Genomic DNA, 23,174 nt, shown 5'->3' on the forward strand with positions numbered 1-23,174 from the left:
CCCATCACTTTTTGCATTTCCTGTTAAGCTTTTATTGGTTAGGAACTTTCTGCTGAACTTAAGTTGTATTCAAACTTAGCAATTATACTCTCACTGGTATAGTTGCCACCTCAGTTTTCATGTGTTTCACATGCAAATCCATGAAACTCTTTCAAATGTTATAAATTTATAAAAGGCTTTCCCTTAAAAAATCTATTCTATTTGTGATTCTTTGACATAGTAGTTGAAGAAATGGAAGCAACAGTTAAATCTCTCTGTGTGCACATACACACACAACACACACACAGATTTTTTTTTTTTTAAACAAAGCAAAGATAACCTAAGTTTACTTAATGGACTGATGTTGAAACTGAAACTTCAATACTTTGGCCACCTGATGCCAAGAGCTGACTCATTTGAAAAGACCCTGATGCTGGGAAAGATTGAGGGCAGGAGGAAAAGGAGACGACAGAAGATGAGATGGTTGGATGGCATCACCAACTCAATGGACATGGGTTTGGGTGGGCTCTGGGAGTTTGTGATGGACAGGGAAGCCTGGCGTGCTGCAGGTCATGGGGTCGCAAAGAGCTGGACATGACTGAGGGACTGAACTGAACAGGAAAAAAAAAATTATTATTGTGGTGCCACTGAGAAAAATTAAAGCAACTGGATCTTTGAAAACATTTGGAAGTCTGGGGAAGATAAGACAGAGAAATAAGTCCCTATTTTAAAGCCAGAGACAAAGGCAAAGCATAGAGTTTGACAGAGGATTGAGTCCAGAGAATGAACTTGAACCTGCACAGAGTACATCCTCACAGATGGAGAACACCTCATAGATTTTTTTCTTTTTGTTTGCATTGAATGCCAGGTATTTTAGATAGATATACCAAATTGCTGTAACAGACTTAAAAAAGTGAAAAATGTCTCAAACACAATAGAAGTTAAAACAGTTGTGATGTGAGAGTTGGACCATAAAGAAGGCTGAGCGCCAAAAAATTGATGCTTTCGAATTGTGATGCTGGAGAAGACTCTTGAGAGTCCCTCGGACAGCAAGGCTATCAAGCCAGTCAATCCTAAAGGAAATCAACCTTGAATATTCCATTGGAAGGACTGATGCTGAAGCTGAAACTCCAGTACTTTGACCACCTGATGCAAAGACTGACTCACTGGAAAAAAGCCTGATGCTGGGAAAGATTGAAGGTGGGAGGAGAAGGGGACGACAGAGGATGAGATGGTTGGATGGCATCATGGACTCAATGCACATGATTTTGAGGACCGGGAAGCCTGGCATGCTGCAGTCCTTGGAGTCGCAAAATAGTCAGACAGGACCAAGTAACTGAAAAACAACAGCAAGAGATTGCATTTGTTTTGAGATGAATTGGAAATTAATTTTGTCCTTTAAATGTATTTACAAGCAGGATTGTGAAAGGTAAGTTTAAATACTCCATGGAGTCTCAGAGAGTTGGACATGACTGAGGGAGTGAACCGAACTGAAATTTAAACACTAAAGTAGGATTCATTTCCCAGAATTATTGACAAAAGTAGACCCAAGGAGTAGTGGTGTCTTTATTTTAAAGTTGCCTGGGGAAACTGGTTTATTCTTTGATTTTCAGTCTCATTACATGCATGATAGTGGATGACATTATGACCAATTCTGCTAAAGTAGTGACACCCAGAGTCACATCTATTAGTCATCTGCTTCTAGTATTTTTCTAATCCAAGTGTAAACTAAGTTTGCCAGTTATGGTTTAAAACTGTGACAGTCAAATAAAGAGAAATTTTAGGTTGATTTGGTTGGTTAAATTTTGTGTAAATAGGAAAAGTGAATCCTCCAGTTTCCTGGTCATCACTGGATGACTTAATCACTTATCCTCTTTTCTAATTTTTACCTTCCCACAAAATTCCTTGGGTTTTTTGTTTGTTTGTTTAAACCTTTTACTTGTCATTAGACTGTTACTGGTACACAGATCTGTAAGATAATTGGATCTGAGATTACTAGCATCTGAATTGGCAAAAATATTTTCAAATGAATGGAATTCAATAAAAAACATAATTCTGGTCCACTAATTTCATTCTTTTTTTTCTTTTAAAGCATATACTGATAGCTTGAATTTAAGTAATGTTGCAAAAATTGTGAGAGTCCCAGTAACTTTATATTCCACTGAGAATCTGTGATTTGGCCACGCATCTTATTGTTTTGAATTAGAGTAGAACATGGCACATTGGAATAAATTTTTAAGGTAAGAAGCTTCATGGAATAGAGAATTGATGGTATTGTCTGAATTGAAAGTAGAATCAGAACACATGCCATCAATCCTATTTAGTCTGCCAGGTATTACATTAAATTTAATACTAAATTAGTGTTATAAAAATTAAAGGTCCATCCTAAATCATTCAGTATTTCCTTCTCTTCCTTTATACATTATTAAAAATTTCATTAAAAAAAAAAACTAGACAGTCACTGGTAGACATCAATAATCTTTGTAGATTTGCATATTGCCTTCCAATCTGTCCCCATGTATTCCAGCCTTGTAATTTCCTGTTTATAGCAGGTCTTGTTACATATTCATGAGGATGCATTGCTATAGTCTCAATAAGGAATATATCACAATAAATCAGTCTTAACTAAAAGTTTTTCTTCACAGTTTCTTTGTTATCTTTAGATGATCTTGTTTGTTGGAATGTTTAAGAAAGAATTCCCTTTGGATTATATTCTCTAGCTTGAAAAGTTCTAGTCTTTAATCCTGTGATGACACATAGTTTTATCTTAAAGGCCAATTCTAATAAATTGATAATGAAGACTCAGAACGTGTTGAGTAGGAATCTGAGTTTTCATAAGGTCTCAGCAGGTGATTGATTGGCAGTGATGTTCATGGAGGCAGTAGGGTGCTTTTGAAGGAAAGAATATTTATTACTGATTTTCAGGAATATTATATTCTATTTAGTATTTTTACCAAATACAAAAATAATTTAGTTTCTTGCCTTTTGAAACAGATTTTTACTCTTTAAATTAGTCCTTTTTTAAGGGGATAGGCAATTTTCAATTCTCTGTTTCTGGGTTAGAGTACCTCTTCATGTACCTCAACATACATATACCAGATGTCATGTCTGAGGACGAGTTTCTGCCTTAGCTCATGAAAAATAAGTTTCATAGATTTTTAAAAATTGGGTCACAGTCTTCTCTTATCATTATTTGCATGTTTTTTCCTCAGCTCATATTCTATGTGATGGTGAAAAGGTTTGGAGTCAGCCTAGTTTGAATACTTTTTGGGAAACCACTTCCTTTTTTCTGAATTAATCAATGCAGAATTTATTTCTTCGTGATGGTGAAAAGGTTTGGAGTCAGCCTAGTTTGAATACTTTTTGGGAAACCACTTCCTTTTTTCTGAATTAATCAATGCAGAATTTATTTCTTCATTCTGATAGCTTAATGAATACAAGAATTCCCTTTTTTCTTATAGTTCAGAAATTTATCAATAGGTATATTTTAATCAGTCATACTTAGAACACGAAGACACTTCAATTTGCTCAGAAAATGTTGACTGTGCTTTTCTCTGATTGCTGGTGTTCTGATTCTTCTGTTCTTTCCCTTAAGAGAACTACTTGTTTGCTGACTTTGTTCTGTTTTCCATCCTCTACATCAGTCATCTCCTTTTGCATTTAATTTTGTCCCATTCTTCTGAAATGGCCCTTGAGTTTTTAATACACTTACCTGATACACATCTTTTTAGAATTGACCCTTCCTGCTACAACACAAATTTTAAATTGTGTATAGCATTATTTTTTAGTAATTCTTCCTTATCTCATTCATTTGATGTTTTGCCTCAATATTTATAACAACCTCCTTTTATTTAATAGCAGTCATGTCTCTTAAACTTTGTTGACTATGTCAAACATCTCCTGGAATTTTTTTTCTGATTTCTACTCAGAAGAAAACTGAGTGTCAGCAGTGTCATTTTTCAGAAGTGTCATTTATCTTATTTGACAATATTTTTCATAGGCCATGTGAAATTTGGAAAAAAATAACGTTTTTCTTGCTCTCTCCTCAAATATAACATTAGAACTTTCAGTAAACAGAAATAGAAGATTGACTTGGTTTTTCATTTCATCCACAGGTGTGATGTAGAGTTTCTCTTCTCAGATAAACAAATTGGGCTGTTGTTGTTTAGTTGCTAAGTCATGTCTGACTCTTTGTAATTCCATGAACTGTAGCACTCCAGGCTTCTGTCTTTCACTATCTCCTGGAGGTTGGTCAAACTCATGCCCATTGAGTTGATGATGCTATTCAACTATCTCATCCTGGGTTGGCCCCTTTTCCTCCTGCCCTCAATCTTTCCCAACATCAGGGTCTTTTCCAATGAGTCAGTCTTTGCATCATGTAGCCAAAGTATTGGAGCTTCAGCTTTAGCATCAGTCCTTCCAATGAATATTCAGGATTGATTTCCTTTTGGATTGACTGGTTTGATCTCCTAGCTGTCCAAAGGACACTGAAGAGTCTTCACCAGCACTACAATTGAAAAGGATCATTTCTTTGGTGCTCAGCCTTCTTTATAGTCCACCTCTTACATCCGTATGTGACTACTGGAAAAGCCATAGCTTTGACTATATGTTCCTTTGTAGGCAAAGTGATGTCTCTGCTTTTTAATGTGCTGTCTAGGTTTGTCATAACTTTTCTTCCAAGGAGCAAGTGTCTTTTAATTTTATGGCTGCAGTTAATGTCTGTGGGGATTTTGGAGCCTAAGAAAATGAAATCGGTCACTATTTTCACCTTTTCCCTTCTATTTGCCATGGAGTGATAGGAGCAGGTTCTGTGATCATAGTTTTTTTTTTTTTTTTTGATCATAGTTTTTTGAATGTAGAGTTTTAAGCCAGCTTTTTCACTCTCCTCTTTCACCCTCGTGAAGAGGCTCTTTAGTTCCTCTTTGCTTTCTGCCATTTAGGGTGGTACTATCTGCATGTCTGAATTTATTGTTCTCCCAGCAATCTTGATTCCTGCTTGTGATTCATCCAGCCCAGCATTTTGCATGATGTACTCTGAGGCAGACAAAGTAGTGTCCACTTAAATTCCAAGTTTCTGTCAGATTTTGATAAAGTATACTCTGTTTTGCTCAGGTGCCTCTTTTTTCTTCCCCCCAAGGCCTTGTTATCTCTATGATGTTGAACTACTGTAGCATATCAAAAAATACAATTCCTAGAAGAATTAGAGTGTTTCTTTATTCATAGATTCTTCACCCAATAAAATATCATTTGGAGAAATACTGATCCAAAAGCACACCATGCTACTTACATTACAGTTGTCAGGGATGTGCAGTCTCAGTTGTGTGTGTGTGTGTAAGAGGGAAGTGAGGAAGAGTAGCCAAGGAAACATTCTACTTACCTGGAAAGGTGGGAGCTAGCAACTGGAGCAGGATGGCTACCAGCCTAGTGAGCAATGGACCTTTCTGGAACTAATGAGCAAAAATGCATCAGCCTCTTCAACTTTTTTTTTTTTAAATAATAATCTTTATATCATGAAGCAAGCTCAGAACATTTCATGAGCTAAAGGCTTGAAAGGATTTTCTAAGTCTAGATTTTCACTCAATAAATGAAGCATATTTATGTCTCTCATGGGGGGCAATGAAAAAACTGCTTCAAGTTACATAATCAACTTCTATATAAATATGAATATTTCTGAACACCTTATATTCTCCTCTCCCATATGAGAGCAAAGGAGGATCCCAGGACATCATTTCAAAGTGACCATTCTTCACCTTTTCCTCCCCCAAGGAAATTGGGCTCTGTCTTCCATCAACACATGATTAACCTAACTACCATTCCAAACAAAATAGCACAGTTACTTCCTGAGCATGTTTATAAAATATGCAAATCCAACTTGTCCTTTGCTTCATTATTGCATCCATTATTTAGTTTCATTATAAAACATTTGAGGTTAAGAAAGGATAATTAACGCAATTAAGTTCCCATGGTTTAAAAATTACCTAATTTTAGTAAATGTTTTAATGGAATTCTAGCACAAAAATGAACATGAAATTCATTACCTTCATTATAACAGCACCAAATAGAACAAAATAATCACTCTGAAACTCAAAATATGCTATAAATGGATATTTATTATTTAATAGAAAGCCACTAAACTATACCTATAGATTACCAATATATGAATATTTTTCTTTTTCTATGTTGCTGGATGAATAGTTTAAGGAAAGCGGAAGAAATGAGACTTAGCTATTTATTTTTAAAGGACTTACATCTGTTTTATCATATTATAGCATACTTAAAACATCACTGAATATGCATCTCAACAACTTTCCTTTTGGTCTACTTTGAGATTAAAATATTTAATCAACTTTTTTTTTGAAACATGTTAAATATTAGACCCTGTATTAATGATTTTTTAATTTCCTAATGCTCATGTCAGAGAGGAAGAAATTTTCCTGTATGTTTTTTCTGGCTGGTCTAAAAATTAAATTGACATGAGATAGATTAACAAGAGAAAAATCAAACAAAATTTTAATAGCATATATACATGGGAGAGACTCAGGGAAACTAAGTAAGTTGCCAAAACGGCCGAAGACCTTACCTTAAATATCATCTTTGGCTAAAGACAAAAGAAGATGTTGCAGATAGTGGTTTGGGACTTCAGAGGGGAAGAAGGCAATTCAAATAAAAATAGAAAAGTAAATAAATGTTTACTGGGCCACACAGAGACAACAGGACACAAAGTAGACTCTGATCTCTAGTCCCTGTGGAGTTTCCTCTACAATTTTAGTGCATACTCTAGGCAGATACCTCTTGTGATAGCTCTCTTCCAGAAACAGGCCTGGAATCTAAATTTTTTTAGCAGATAAAGGAGAGGTAAAATGAAAAACTTTCTAAGTCTTCTGTTTCTTAAAAATTATCAGCTTGAATTAATCCTCATGCCAAAGAGACACAATTTGGGGTGGAAAATTTTGCTCCCTTGCACTCACAAGAACCAGTGGTGAAACGGGTATAAAAACTAGTTGATCAGCATGCTCTAGGTAACCTGCCTGGTCAGAGAGTAAAACTAGGCAGAGTGGAAGTACAGGATGCTAGTGTTTGGGATATGAAAAGAGAAGTAATCAACTAAACAGAAAATTAGCAAGGAAACACAAACTTTAAATGATACATTGGACCAGTTAGACCTAATTGATATCTATAGGACATGTCACCCTAAAACAATTTCACCTTTTTCTCAAGTGCACACGGAATCTTCTCTAGGATAAATCACATCCTGGGCCATAAATCTATCCTTGGTAAATTAAAAAAAAATGAAATCACCTCAAGCATCTTTTCTGATCACAATGCGGTAAGATTAGATGTCAACTACAGGAAAAAAGCTACTAAAAATAAAAACATATGGAGGCTAAAGAACACACTTCTGAATAACCAACAAGTCACAGAAGAAATCAAAATAAGAAATAAAAATATACATAGAAATAAATGAAAATGAAAACCAACAACCCAAAGCCTATCAAATTCAGTAAAAGCAGTGCTAAGGGGAAGGTTCATAGCAATATAAGCTTACATCAAGAAACAGGAGAGAAATCAAATAAATAACCTAACTCTACACCTAAAGCAACTAGACAAAGAAGAAATGAACCACCCCAGGATTAGTAGAAGGAAATAAATCATAAAAACTAGGGCAGAAATAAGAGCAAAAGAAACAAAGGAGACCATAGCCAAAATCAACAAAGCTAAAAGATGGTTCTTTGTGAAGGTAAATAAAATAGATAAACCATTAGCCAGACTCATCAAGAAAAAAAGGGAGAAGAATCAAATCAACAAAATTAGAAATGAAAATGGAGAAATCACAACAAACAACACAAAAATACAAAGGATCATGAGACTACTATCAGCAACTATATGCCAATAAAATGGACAACTGGAAGAAATGGACAAATTCTTAGAAAAGTACAACTTTCCAAAACTGAACCAGGAAGAAATAGAAAATCTTAACAGACCCATATCAAGCACGGAAAATGAAACTGTAATCAGAAATCTTCCAGCAAACAAAAGCCCAGGACCAGATGGCTTCACAGCTGAATGCTACCAAAAATCTAGAGAAAAGCTAAAACCTATCCTATTCAAACTCTTCCAGAAAATTGCAGAGGAATGTAAACTTCCAAACTCATTCTATGAGCCCACCATCACCCTAATACCAAAAGCAGACAAAGATGCCACAAAAAAAAAAAAAAGAAAAAGAAAAAGAAAAATACAGGCCAATATTACTGATGGATATAGATGCAAAAATCCTTAACAAAATTCTAACAAACAGGATCCAACAACATATTAAAAAGATCATACATCATGACCAAGTGGGCTTTATCCCAGGGAAACAAGGATTCTTCAATATTTACAAATTAATCAATGTGATACACCACATTAACAAACTGAAAGATAAAAACCATATGATTATCTCAACAGATTCAGAGAAAGCCTTTGACAAAATCCAACATCCATTTATGATTAAAAAAAACCCTCCAGAAAGCAGGCATAGAAATAACCTACCTCAACATAATAAAAGCCATATATGATAAACCCTGGTATCTTCCCTGGTGGCTCAGATGGTAAAGTGTCTGCCTGCAATGTGGGAGACCCCGCTTCGATCCCTGGGTTGGGAAGATCCCCTGGGGAAGGTAATGGCAACCCACTCCAGTACTCTTGCCAGGAAAATTCCATGGACCGAGGAGCCTGGTAGGCTACAGTCCATGGGGTCGCAAAGAGTTGGACACGACTGAGCAACTTCACTTTCACTTTCATGATAAACCCACAGCAAACATTATCCTCAATGGTGAAAAATTGAAAGCATTTCCCCTAAAGTCACAAAAAAGACAAGGATGCCCACTCTCACCACTACTGTTCAACATACTTTTGGAAGTTTTAGCTACAGAAATCAAAGAATAAAAAGAAATAAAAGGAATCAAGATTGGAAAAGAAGAATTAAAACTCTCACTGTTTGTAGGTGGCATGATCCTCTACATAGAAAACCCTAAAGACTCCACCAGAAAATTACTAGAGCTAATCAGTGAATATAGTAAAGTTGCAGGATATAAAATTAACACACAGAAATCCCTTGCATTCCTATACACTAACAATGAGAAAACACAAATAGAAATTAAGGAAACAATTCCATTCACCATTGCAACGAAAAGAATAAAATATTTAGGAATATATCTACCTAAAGAAACAAAAGACTTATATATAGAAAACTATAAAACACTGATGAAAGAAATAAAAGATGACACAAATAGATGGAAAATATACCATGTTCATGGATCGGAAGAATCAATATAGTGAAAATGAGTATACTACCCAAAGCAATCTATAGATTCAATGCAATCCCTATCAAGCTACCAAAGGTATTTTTCAGAGAATTAGAACAAATAATTTCACAATTATTATGGAAATACAAAAAAAAAAAAACCTCGAATAGCCAAAGCGATCTTGAGAAAGAAGAATGGAACTGGAGGAATCAACCTGTGTGACTTCAGGCTCTACTACAAATCAACAGTCATCAAGACAGTATGATACTGGCACAAAGACAGAAACATAGATAAGTGGAACAAAATAGAAAGCCCAGAGATAAATCCACACACCTATGGACACCTTATCTTTGAAAAGGGAGGCAAGAATATACAATGGAGAAAAGACAATCTCTTTAACAAGTGGTGCTGGGAAAACTGGTCATCCACTTGTAAAAGAATGAAACTATAACACTGTCTAACACCATACACAAAAATAAACTCAAAATGGATTACAGATCTAAACATACGACCAGAAACTATAAAACTCCTAGAGAAGAACATAGGCAAAACACTCTCTGACATAAATCACAGCAGGATCCTATATGACCCACCTCCCAGAATACTGGAAATAAAAGCAAAAATAAACAAATGGGACCTAATTAAACTTAAAAGCTTTTGCACAATGAAGGAAACTATAAGCAAGGTGAAAGACAGCCTTCAGAACGGGAGAAAATAATAGCAAATGAAGCAACTGGCAAAGAATTAATCTCAAAAATACACAAGCAACTCCTGCAGGTCAATTCCAGAAAAATAAATGACCTAACCCAGCAATTCCACTGCTGGGCATACACACCAAGGAAACCAGAATTGAAAGAGACACATGTACCCCAATGTTCATGACAGCACTGTTTACAATAGCCAGGACATGGAAGCAACCTAGATGTCCATCAGCAGATGAATGGATAAAAAAGCTGTGTTACATATACACAATGGAATATTACTCAGCTATTAAAAAGAATGCATTTGAATCAGTTCTAATGAGGTGGATGAAACTGGAGCCTATTATACAGAGTGAAGTAAGTCAGAAATAAAAACACCAATGCAGTATATTAATGCATATATATGGATTTTAGAAAGATGGTAATGATGACACTATATGTGAGACAGCAAAAGAGACACAGATGTAAAGAGCAGACTTTTGGACTCTGTGGGAGAAGACGAGAGTGGGATGATTTGAGAGAATAGTATTGAAACATGTATATTACCATATGTGAAATAGATCGCCAGTCCAGGTTTGATGCATGAAACAGGGTGCTCAGGGCTGGTGCACTGGGATGACCCTGAGGAATGAGATGGGGAGGGAGGTGGGAGGAGGTTCCAGATGTGGAACACATATACACCCATGGCTGATTCATGTGAATATATGGCAAAAACTACCACAATATTATAAAGTAATTAGCCTCCAATTAAAAATTTTAAAAAATAAAAGTAAAAGTAAATAAAAAGAGAAGTAGAATGCATTCAAAGTCTGTTTTATGTATTCTGGTGTCACTTTATCCTTCTTTGGTGAGCATTTGTATATAGGTCAACATTCATAATTTAATGGATTTCATATATGTATGTGTGTGTGCATATATATTTCCCCCCCCTTAAGGCATGAAAGTCCATTATTACTCTTAAATTGGCTATCATTTACCATTTGTACTCTGTTAGCCAGCTAGAGGAGAAGGCGATGGCACCCCACTCCAGTACTCTTGCCTGGAAAATCCCATGGACAGAGGAGCCTGGTAGGCTGCAGTCCATGGGGTTGTGAAGAGTAGGACACGACTGAGTGACTTCCCTTTCACTTTTTACTTTCATGCATTGGAGAAGGAAATGGAAACCCACTCCAGTGTTCTTGCCTGGAGAATCCCAGGGACCGGGGAGGCTGGTGGGCTGCCATCTATGGGGTCACACAAGAGTCGGACACGACTGAAGTGACTTAGCAGCAGCAGTAGCAGCAGCCAGCTAGAATAGTTCTTTTTCTGTCTTTCCAAAAGCTACTGATATTTTCAGATAATTGCTTATTTTCCCTTCAATATTTAAACCAAGAGTAGCCAAATTTGTGTTTCTAGTAGTCATGTAGGGGTGTGAGAGTTGGATCATAAAGAAGGCTGAGTGATGAAAAGTTGATTCTTTCAAACTACAGTGCTGGAGAAGACTCTTGAGAGTCCCTTGGACTGCAAGGAGATCCAACCAGTCTATCCTAAAGGAAACCAAGCCTGAATATTCATTGGAAGGACTGATGCTGAAGCTGAAGCTCTAATACTTTGACCACCTGATACAAAGCCTGTTCATTGGAAAAGACCCTGATGCTGGGAAAGATTGAGGACAGGAGAAGGGGGAGAAAGAGGATGAGATGGTTAGATGCCATCACCAACTCAATGGACATGAGTTTGAATAAACTCTGGGAGATAGTGAGGGACAGGGAAGCCTGGAGTTCTGCAGTCCATGGGGTCACAAAGAGTCAGACACAACTTAGCAACTGAACAACAACAAGCCAAGACTGTGTTGGGTGTGCTTATGGAGAGGTGAGGAAACAAGTTTTGCTTCTTTTTTTGTCATAAAATCCATTGGAGTATTTTTAACATTATTATTTTTTTCTTTTAGATTGAAGGCCCAGAGTTATATTAATCATTCTTGGTTCAAATCACATACTCAGTATTGGTCCACATATATCTATGGCAAGGGTCAGATGATTTTAAAGTATAGCATTGAAACATGTATATTACCATGTGTGAAATGAATCGCCAGTCCAGGTTTGATGCATGAGGCAAGGTGCTCAGGGCTGGTGCACTAGGATGACCCTGAGGGATGGGATGGGAAGGGAGGTGGGAGGGGGGTTCAGGATGGGGAACACATGTACACCCATGGCTGATTCATGTCAATGTATGGCAAAATCCACTACAGTATCGTAAAGTAATTAGCCTCCAATTAAAATAAATAAATTTAAAAATTAAGAATTAAAAAAAATCACAATGCTGAATATTCAAAAATAATAATAATGATAAGCAAATATGAACACAAACCTAAAGCCAAAGCTAACACCTTGGAAATAATGACTGGCATCTAACCACATGCTTCCCTCATAGTGCAGTTTGTAGACCCCAGTTCGATTCCTGGGTTGGGGAGATCTGCTGGAGAAGGGATAGGCTACCCACTCCAGTATTCTTGGGCTTCCCTTGTGGCTCAGGTGGTAAAGAATCCACCTGCAATGCAGGAGACCTGGGTTCGATCCCTGGGTTGGGAAGATCCCCTGGAGAACAGAAAGGCTACCCACTCCAGTATTCTGGCCTGGAGAATATCATGGACTGTATAGTCCATGGGGTTGCAAAGAATCAGACACAACTGATTTTCCCTTCATCTAACCATATAACTTTGGTTCCATTGTCTTTCTTAATCTAGGCTAAATATTATCCTTTCTTCTTATGTGTGAAATCTGTGTCTGTTACTTCCATGTATACTACACATATTCATTTACACACATTTTTGCACACACTTATTGTTTAAACCTATAAAAAAGAATATCATACAATACGTAGTCTTTTGGAATTAATTTTTTAATATTAAATTGCCAAGATTCATCTATACTTTATATGCCACTACACTTTGTTCTTTTTAACTTTTGTGAAATATACCACCTCACAGTCGTGAGCTCTCCCATGGTAGATCACTATTCACAATAGGTTCTTCCAGTAGTGAACAGCGCTACTAAACTACCCTTGACTGGAAATTCTGTTGGTGCATGTGTATATGTTTCTCTTCAGCATATATTCGTGAAATTGGAATGTCTGAATCACAGAAGTTTTGTGGTTCATCCCTAGGATATAATATCAGACTCATTTTCAGTGTGCTTGCAGCATTTCCCATTTACATTTTAAATTTTTATTGGTACCTTGGATATATACAAACATTGATGCATCTTTTGATAAATATTGAACCAGTGAATATTCATTCAGCAACACCAGGTGGTTAGTGGGCAGGACTTCACCCTAGAGGCAAACCAATAGACCATCATCACAAACTCTCTTCTCAAAAATTTCTTTCTGTCTCTCTTGTGTGCACACACGCAAAGAAATAGCCCTGGTTTTGCTCTCTGAAGCTCCTAGAACATCTGTAAATTGAGGAAGTTGGGCTACATTAGCACCTTTCAAACTATGTCCTGTGACAACTTTGCTTTGTATGTCTATGAATGTGTGGATGTTGGAGATATTTTGGTAGATGAAGGTGGAGTAGAGGAAAGGAAGATGAGACAAGGCTAGAAATCTAGGAGATCTACCAATGCTACAAACAAAGAAGCTTCGCTTTCATCTCTACCTTTTTTGTATTCCATGTGATAAAGTTTTCCTGTTGATAAGTCAAATCAAAAGTTAGAAACTTGCTGGAACAGGTGATCTCTTAAGTCCTTTTCTGCCCTATTGTCCTGTGATTATACACTGTATCATTTAGGGCAATTCATGCTAGCTAATACAACTGATAAAGCCCGGAATCTCAGTGGCTTCGGAGAAGGCAATGGCACCCCACTCCAGTACTCTTGCCTGGAAAATCCCAAGGACAGAGGAGCCTGGTAGGATGCAGTCCATGGGGGTCACTACGAGTCAGACACGACTGAGCGACTTCACTGTCACTTTTCACTTTCATGCATTGGAGAAGGAAATGGCAACCCACTCCAGTGTTCTTGCCTGGAGAATCCCAGGGACGGGGGAGCCTGGTGGGCTGCCATCTCTGGGGTCGCACAGAGTCGGACATGACTGAAGCGACTTAGCTGAAGCAGCAGCTCAGTGGCTTAGCCAGCAGATATATTTTTAACTCACACAAAGCTTGCTACGATTGACAGAGGCTGTCCTCCATCAGGTAACTCAGAGATATGGCTGTCTCAGTCTTATGATGCTGTGTTCTCACCTGTGGCCTCTTAGGTTGTAGCAGCATAAGGAAGAAGAGAACGGGGTGAGCACATCCAGCTTTAACTGACTCAGCTCAGAAGTGGCAGTTGAGTTCACAGCCCCATTGGCTAACCCAGCTCACCACAAGGATGGCTGGAACATGTCTGGGAACACATGGAACATTTGGTCCACAGTTGACTCTAGCTCATGTACCAAGTACAAGAAGCATAATTCAGAAGTAAGATAGCAGGTTATCAGAATCAAGGTGACATACAATTAAATAGTGGAGATTTTCTCAGAAAGATTCCTTGTGATCCTCAAGTTAATCCTTTCAAAATATTTCCAGTGTAATCTTTTGTGTTCTGGAAAATATCCAGTGTTCCTGTTAGGATCCATACTTTTCTTGCTTTTAGGGTTGAAATGTAAAATATAAAAATTGGGTTACTGGTCTTTATTGTACTAAAATTTAATTTTAAAAAAATCTGGGTTCTATCACATGGAGTATGTGCAGTAGTAGGTCAGACTGAGCTATCTATCTCCTTCTATGCAGATCAAAATGCAAGGCACTTCCCTCATAAAATGTGTGCCTGTTTTTTTTTTTTTTTTTTTATGTTGCTCTGAGATGAAGGAGAACACAAAGTACAAACGGTCTTTCTGACTATCTTCATGTGACTTAATTTTATTTTTGAGCTTGTCGATATCTCCTTTAACAGCTCATTCTGCATCTCATCTCCCAGTGGTACAGCATGCTCAATATGATTCACTTTCTAAAACAATAGATTTAACTTGGACATTGCTAGTGATCAGGAGAAGTCCAGGTATTGAGTCAGAAGCAATTAAATCATTTCAGGAAGGGACCACTGCTGAGTTAGTGTGTTCTGTGGAAGTTGATTCTGGTGACTCAAAGCAACAATAAGAGCATGGTGGAAAGAAGCCCATGCCTGATGTGGGGGTGTAGCTGGCAGGAGGGTTGGGAAGATAGTTCACTCAGGGAAGCAAAGATAAAATTATAAACAGAATGATGTAGGAAACGCCTGGCATTAGGGAACATACTTAAGCTGCCTGATAAAAAGACACTGAAAACTATGAGAAGGAAGAGGGGAAAGTTAACTAGTATGAGGAAGAGAGGCCAGAGAGGAAAGGCTTATTGAAATATTTAGAGAAATATCTTTAGGAGCTTAAACAATTAGTTCTGCAATGAAAATGACCATTTTATTTCCTGACTTTGTTTTAAAATGCTTTAAAATCTAACTGGGGCAAAGCAGGTTTGGGGACAAAGAAAATGGGCTAGAACCTTGTTTTTTTTTTTGTTTTGTTTTGTTTTTTTTCCCTATTGGTTGAAGGAACACTCAACAAAGGAGCAAATAAAGCTTCTTGTTTGGGTTCGATTATTCTACTGCTTCCAGAGGTTACTCAGATCCAAGTAGGAGAGGTGATTCTTTGCAGTGTAAGCTAATAAAGCAACTCCCCAGTGGTTTTCTGGTAGGACTTTGCTCTTCCCAACCAAGCATTTTACCACTTTTCTTGAGGAAGCTTTCTGAAATCGTCACTTAATGTCCCAGGTGTGAAAGCCTTTGAATCATCAACTGTAAACACCAAACCAGCAATGGCCATAGGAGATTTCAAAAGATAATTAGAAATCTAAACTTTTTGGAGCCTTAGACTGAGATAATTTCATAGCTGAATTCTGACTGAACATTTTTCAAATGTAATGCCTGTAATTACTTAAATAATTAAAGTAAAAAATGGAAGCTTCCTAATTCATTTTAAGAAAGCAGAAAAACTCTAAACCAAACCTTACAGAGATCTCTAAGAACTAAAGATGATTTCATTTATAAAAAATGTTGGGAATATTTATATAATATGTCAATTTATCTAATCCAGGCATATATTAAAAGAATAATAATCTGTGAGTAAGTAAAACTAACTTTTAGGTATGCAAGATAGTTCAACACAAGTAAATTAAATACAAAATGTGTTATATCAATACTTTTAAAATTAAAATTAATTATATTATAATATATCACATTAAATATTATATATATATGTTATGTATATATTGTGTGTTAGTTGCTCAGTCATGTCTGACTCTTTGCAACCCCACAGACTGTAGTACATCAGACTTCCCTGTCCTTCTATCTCCTGGAGTTTACTCAAACTTGTGTCCATTGAGTTTATGATGCCATCCAACCATCTCATCCTATGTTGCCCCCTTCTCCTCCTTCCTTCAATCTTTCCCAGCATCTGGGTCATTTCTAAAGGGTTGGTCTTTGTATCAAGTGGCCCATGCATTACAGCTTCAACTTCAGCATCAGTCCTTCTAATGAATATTCAGGTTTGGTTTTCTTTAGGATGGACTGGTTGGATCTCCTTGCAGTGCAAGGGACTCTCAAGAGTCTTCTCCAACATCACAGTTCAAAAGCATCAATTCTTCCCCACTCGGCCTTCCTAATGGTCCAACTCTCACATTCCTGCATGACTACTGGAAAAATCATAGCTTTGACCATATGGACTTTGTAGGCAAAGTGACGTTTCTGTTTTTTAATACTCTGTCTAGGTTTGTCATAGCTTTTCTTCCAAAGAGCAAATGTCTTTTAATTTCATTGCTGCAGTCACTGTCCATAGTGATTTTGGAGCCCAAGAAAATAAAATCTGTCACTGTTTCCACATTTTCCCCATCTGTTTGCCATGAAGTAATGTGACTGGATGCCATGATCTTGGTTTTTAATGTTGAGTTTGAAGCCAGCTTTTTCACTCTCTTCTTTCAACCTCATCAAGAGGCTCTTTAGTTCCTCTTTACTTTCTGCCATAAGAATGGTGTCATCTGCCTATCTGAGGTTATTGATATTTCTCCCAGCATTCTTGATTCCAGCTTGTAATTCATCCAGCCTGGCATTTCACATGATGTGCTCTTCATGTAAGTTAAATAATCAGGGTGACAATATACAGCCTTGATGTACTCCTTCCCCAATTTTTGACCAGTTCATTGTTCCATAAATGGTTCTAACTGTTGCTTCTTGACATACATACAGGTTTCTCAGGAGACAGGTAAGGTGATTTGGTGTTCTCATCTCCTGAAGAACTTTCTACAGTTTGTTGTGATCCACAAGGTCAAAGGCTTTAGTGTAGTCAATGAAGCAGAAATAGATGTTTTTCTGGAATTCTCTTGCTTTTTCTATGATCCAGTGATTTTGGCAATTTGACCTCTGGTTTTTCTGCCTTTTCTAAACCCAGCTTATACATCTGAAAGTTCTCAGTTCACGTACTGCTTAGCCTAGCTTGAAGGATTTTGAGCATAACCCTGCTATGATGTGAAATGAGCACAATTGTACACTAGCTTGAGCATTCTTTGGCTTAGCCCTTGTTTTGGAGTGGAATGAAAACTGACCTTTTCTAGTCATGTGTTCACTGCTGTTTTCCAAATTTGCTGACATATTGAGTGCAGCATTTCAACAGCATCGTCTTTTAGGATTTGAAATGGCCCAGGTGGAATTCTATTACCTCCACTACCTTTGTTCATAGTGATGCTTCCTAAGGGCCACTTGACTTCACACTCCAGGATGTCTGGCTCTAGTTGAGTGACCACACCATGGCAGTTATCTAGGTCATTAAGACCTTTCTTGTAGAATTCTTCTGTGTATTCTTGCCACCTCTTCTTAATCTCTTCTGCTTCTGTTAGGTCCTTTCCTTTTCTGTTCTTTATTGTGCCTATCTTCACATAAAATGCTCCCTTGGTGTCTCCCATTTTCTTGAAGAGATCTCTAGTCATTCCCATTCTGTTGTTTTCCTCTATTTCTTTGCATTGTTCACTTAAGAAGACTTTCTTATCTCTCCTTGCTATTCTCTGGAATTCTGCATCCAGTTGGGTATATCCTTCCTTTCTCCTTTGCCTTTCACTTCTTTTCTTTCCTCAGGTACATGTAAAGCCTCTTCTGGCAACCACTTTGCCTTCTTGCATTTCTTTGGGATGGTTTTGGTCACCACCTCCTGTAAATGTTACAAACCTCCATCCATAGTTCTTCAGATACTTTCCCTACCAGATCTAATCCCTTGAATCTATTTGTCACCTCCACTGTATAATCATAAGGGATTTGATTTAGGTCATACTTGCATGGCCTAGTAATTTTCCCTACTTTCTTCAATTTGAGTCTGAAGTTTGCAATAAGGAGCTGATGATCTGAGCCACAGTCAGCTCCAGGTTTTTGCTGACTGTATAGAGCTTTCTGCATCTTTGGCTGCAAATAATATTATCAGTCTGATTTCAGTACTGACCATGTGGTGATGTCCATGTGTAGAGCTTGTTGGAAGAGGGTTTTTGCTATGACCGGTGTGTTTTCTTGACAAAACTCTGCTAGCCTTTGCCCTGCTTCATTTTGTACTCCAAGGCCAAACTTCCCTGTTTGGTATCTCTTGATTTCCTACTTTTTCATTCTAATCCCCTTTGATGAAAAGGACATTTCTTTTTGTTGTTGTTGTTAGTTCTAGAAGATCTTGTAGGTCTTCATAGAACTGTTCAACTCCAGCTTCTTGGGGATTAGTGGTTGGGGCATAGACTTGGATTACTGTTATATTGAATGGTTTGCCTTGGAAATGAACAGAGATTATTCTGCCATTTTTGAGATTTCACTCAAGTACTGCATTTCAGACTCTTTTGTTGACTCTGAAGGCTGCTCTGTTTCTTCTAAGGGATTCTTGCCCACAGTCATAGATACAATGGTTTTCTGAATTAAATTCACCCATTCCTGTTGATTCCTAAAATACAGCTGTTCATTCTTGCCATCTCCTGCTTCACCACATCCAATTTACCTTGATTCATGGACCTAATATTCCAGGTTCCTATGCAATACTGTTCTTTACAGCCTCGGACTTCATTTTCACCACCACACACATCTGGAATGAAGCATTGTTTGTGCTTTGGCCTAGCCTCTTCATTCTCTCTGGAGCTATTTCTTTGCTCTTCCCCTGTAGCATACTGGACACCTACTGACCTGGGGGGCTCATCTTCTGGTGTTATTATCTTTTGTCTTTTCATACTGCTCATGGGGTTCTCAAGGCAAGAATACTGGAGTGGTTTGCTATTCCTTTCTCCAATACACATTTCTTAGAACATAGTATATTTCATCAGAGAAGGCAATGGCACCCCACTCCAGTACTGTTGCCTGGAAAATCCCATGGATGGAGGAGCCTGGTGGGCTGCCATCTATGAGGTCGCACAGAGTTGGACACGACTAAAGTGACTTAGCAGCAGCAGTATATTTCATACTGAAAAAAAAAAAAACACCTAAATCTAATTTTTTTTAAATCGTAGCTTGGACAAAAGGTATCGTAAATTCTTACAGATAACAAGAAAGGAAACAAAAAGCTACAGTGACATATAGTGTCAACCACATACCAACAATTCGGTGGCTACTTAGGTTATGTGTGTTAGTCACTCAGTTATGTCCGACTCTTTGTGACCTCATGGACTATAGCATGCCAGGTTCCTCTGTCCATATAATTCTCTAAGCAAGTATGGTGGAGTGGGTTGCTGTTCCCTTCTCCAGGGAATCTTCCTGATGTAGGATCAAACCCAGGTCTCCTGCATTATAGGCAGACTCTTTACCCTCTGAACCACCAAGGATCAAAGGAAGTTTCACTTTGGGCAGGAGATGCTGCTACTGCTGCTAAGTCACTTCAGTCGTGTCCGACTCTGTGCAACCCCATAGACGGCAGCCCATCAGGCTCCACCATCCCTGGGATTCTCCAGGCAAGAACAATGGAGTGGGTTGCCATTTCCTTCTCCATTGAATGAAAGTGAAAAGTGAAAGTGAAGTCACTCAGTCGTGTCCAACTCTGCTACCCCATGGACTGCAGCCTACCAGGCTCCTCCGTCCATGGGATTTTCCAGGCAAAAGTACTAGAGTGGGTTGCCATCACCTTCTCCGTTGGGCAGGAAATGAGCAGGCTTCTATCTAGAGTCCTTTATTAGTATAAAAGCACTCTTAAATCCCTGTCTTCAATCACTGCAGAGTGTAAGTACAGGATCCCAAAAGGAAGGACTCACCAAAAATAGATACAGGATGAATATAGTTAATGTTGAATTTCAGTGACAGCTGGCAAACCTAGCCTCAGTTGTTGGTCCAGTAATATACAAGCGTATATGAGGATGCTCCTGAGTAGTGTGGTTATGCAAGTCAAGAATGAAAAGGCAGCCTCTAAAGATGTTTCATTCATATCGACTTAGCCCTGTTCCTAAATTCCGGAACTTCCTGAAAATCTGAATGGGAAGTTAAAGAGACTGCACCATTTTTCTTTTGCAGCAAGTAGTGAACAGAATCCAGACAGAATCATCAGTAGAAAAATTGGACCTGATAGCTAGAAAGATTGTTTGCTTGTTTCTTTAAATATGCACATGCACGCATACACACACACAAAGAGAGATAGAAAAGTAAGTGTGTAGATTTTTCCAGGCACTAGCCCAGACATATTTCTTTGCTGAAGTTTGGGACAACAGCAACAGTTTCTTGGTTTTATATTTATGTCTTTGATTAACTGTGCTACCTACAGCTTTGCTCAATGAGTCTAGTAGCACAGGTTATGGGCCCCTAAAGTCATAAATTCAAATTCATTTTCTTAGTGAGATTGCTTATCACTTGAAATGGTGCTTTCATTTTGGAACTCCTAAAACTGCTTGATTTTTCTATAACTCAATGGTAAGCATGCAGGTGAAAGCCTTAAATAAAATAAAGCCAAAAAATGTTAATGGCTGTCAAATTACTCAGCATAAAACCCAAGAATTGATGGGTTTACAATGCATTAGCTGTTTCAAAAGAATTGTCTTAAAGTGCTCAGCCAGTTGCAAACAAATTCATCAAGCAAAGCAGGTACTGATAAAATATTTAAATCCTTGAAATAATAAAGGCTGATTAAGGTGTCAAAGTTAATGAAAATAATTATCCCAATGGAAAATCTGGATCATTTTCTTCCTTAATCAAAAACTCTGAACCTGCAGTCAGAGGGTGCACTCGGTATGCAGGTGGGGGAGGTGGAGAGGAATTTGGATGTCTGGTCAGACTTAAAGTGGCCAGAATGTTAGCAGGATTATTGATGGATGTGATATCTCTGTAGACTCATAATAAAACACCTTGTATTTGTTTAGCATTTCATACTTCACCAAGTGCTTTCACCTATATTATTTCACTTAATCTTCTCGAGGCTGTTGTTACTAGCATGAAGTTCAGAGAGGAAAGATGAATTGCCTAAGTTTACATGGAAACCATACCAAAAGTTAATTTTCTAATTTCTTTCACAGCAGGCTTTCATCCACAGTGAAGCTGTCTTTTTGGTTAAGGCTGCTTGCCTGTTTGCTCTAGTGCAATTTATATGACTGTAAAATAACAATATAAGCAATTTTCTTGAGAAATTTCAATATTCTTTCTCAAGAAAATGAAAGAGACAAACACACAGAACTGCATGAGGTGATCTAGTTCAAGCCATTCGTTTTACAGATGGGGAAAGGAGGGTCCATGATGGTTAAACAACTCTGCCAAGGCCATTGAGTGAGTTGGAGACGAGTTGAAAAGCTGGGAATGAGCCAGCACGCCTCACACACGAAGCCAAGAAGTGCTTTCTTGAGCTGCCCACATCTTGTTCTTTCCCTCCCTTGCTCATGCCACCTCCACTAAAACTTATGGAGAATTTGCTCTGAAGGGCCAGTAGTTACTGTAGCCTCACAGCCCTTGGGGATTTAAGATATACAAATAGGTTTCCTAAAATAGAAATAACTTCTTGCTGCATCAGGATAGTCTTCAGGCTTCAGGGTAGCGTCATGATTTTGATTTCTGGTTTCCTCTAATCTGTTGGTTGAATTGTCCCTAATTTGAATTCCTGCCTTTATAAGTGCGAATAGCTTCTCTATAAAGTTGTTTCAGTAAATTCTCAAATATTTTGAGGTAAAAAAGTGTGTCTAATACTAAAAAGACCAAGAAACACTGTCTTTTAAAATTTTGCACTCATAAAAAGCACCTACTAAATGTAATTTGGGGTGATTATATATCCTGTTTGATAAAAATTATTGTGATTGCTTCAGGCAGCAAGAGTGGTCTAAACTTTAATGTAGAGATAAATTGTGGTCTTGAGATTTTTAGAAGAGAAACAATGTCAGGGTCATTTTTCATGTCTATGAACTTCTACCTATTGTAATGATATATTTTGGCCTCTGAACTGATTTGTTTATAGAGGAGAATAAATCATTGAAAATACAGAAAGGCTGTACAGTGATCAATAATTGTGCCAAGTTAAGTCAACATTATCATCACATAAAACAAAAAACTCTAACACTGTGTTTCATATGACTGACTCTTATATTAGTTTAAGGCTGATTAAACAGGAAAGCATTTGTGATTGTCATGCGCCCAAAATAATTTCCAAAGCCAGTTGGTTTTAAACTTTCAAATGAAGAACCCAATGTTACTCTTACTTCATTTATAAGCCTCAATGAATAATGCTTTTATCAGCTAATATAATTTAATAGGAATTTCTAAAATATAAATTGATGAATTACTGGAATCCTTTTAATTGATACAGAAGAAAATAATACTTTTGTTAGAATATTCTTGCTCTAATCTGCCTCATCATTCCAAGAATGAAAATCAAACAAAACTTAGGTTACCTGGAAATGTTAAGATTACATCATTTTCTAGAGAGTAGGATCAGTGATACCAAAGGAGTGAGGAAGAGCTGGTGCCCCTGCCCTGCCTGCCAGGGACCGTGCCCTCCACCTGCCTGATTCTCTTGTGCTTCAGTTGAGTGATGAATCTCCATCACTGTCGACCCATAAAAATTCCAGTTAGACTAAAAGATCCCAACAAGGCAGTATAAAGTTTAATTATTTAGATTTAAGCTGGCTCTTATTGCGTGCTTAGTTGCTCGGAGTCTTTTTGACCACATGGACTGTAGCCCACCAAGAATACTGAAGTGGGTTGCCATTTTCCACTCCAGGGGTCTTCCTAACCTAGGGATCAAAGCC

At 37.7% G+C, this 23,174-nt stretch overlaps 1 protein-coding gene across 3 annotated transcripts in view; it reads left to right on the top strand.

Moving 5' to 3' along the window:
- KCNN2 (potassium calcium-activated channel subfamily N member 2) overlaps positions 1 to 23,174 on the top strand; it is a 495,496-nt gene that overhangs the window by 163,302 nt on the left and 309,020 nt on the right. The window contains exon 3 of one of the 3 annotated variants that reach the window (XM_059890244.1): positions 11,434 to 11,815. The exons of the other annotated variants lie outside the window; for them this stretch is intronic. The gene's annotated coding sequence lies outside the window, so the exon portion shown is untranslated. The remainder of the gene's footprint in view (positions 1 to 11,433; positions 11,816 to 23,174) is intronic. 3 annotated transcript variants of the gene reach the window in all.

Source organism: Bos taurus, chromosome 10 (assembly GCF_002263795.3).
Source record: "Bos taurus isolate L1 Dominette 01449 registration number 42190680 breed Hereford chromosome 10, ARS-UCD2.0, whole genome shotgun sequence".
Classification (NCBI taxonomy): domain Eukaryota; kingdom Metazoa; phylum Chordata; class Mammalia; order Artiodactyla; family Bovidae; genus Bos; species Bos taurus.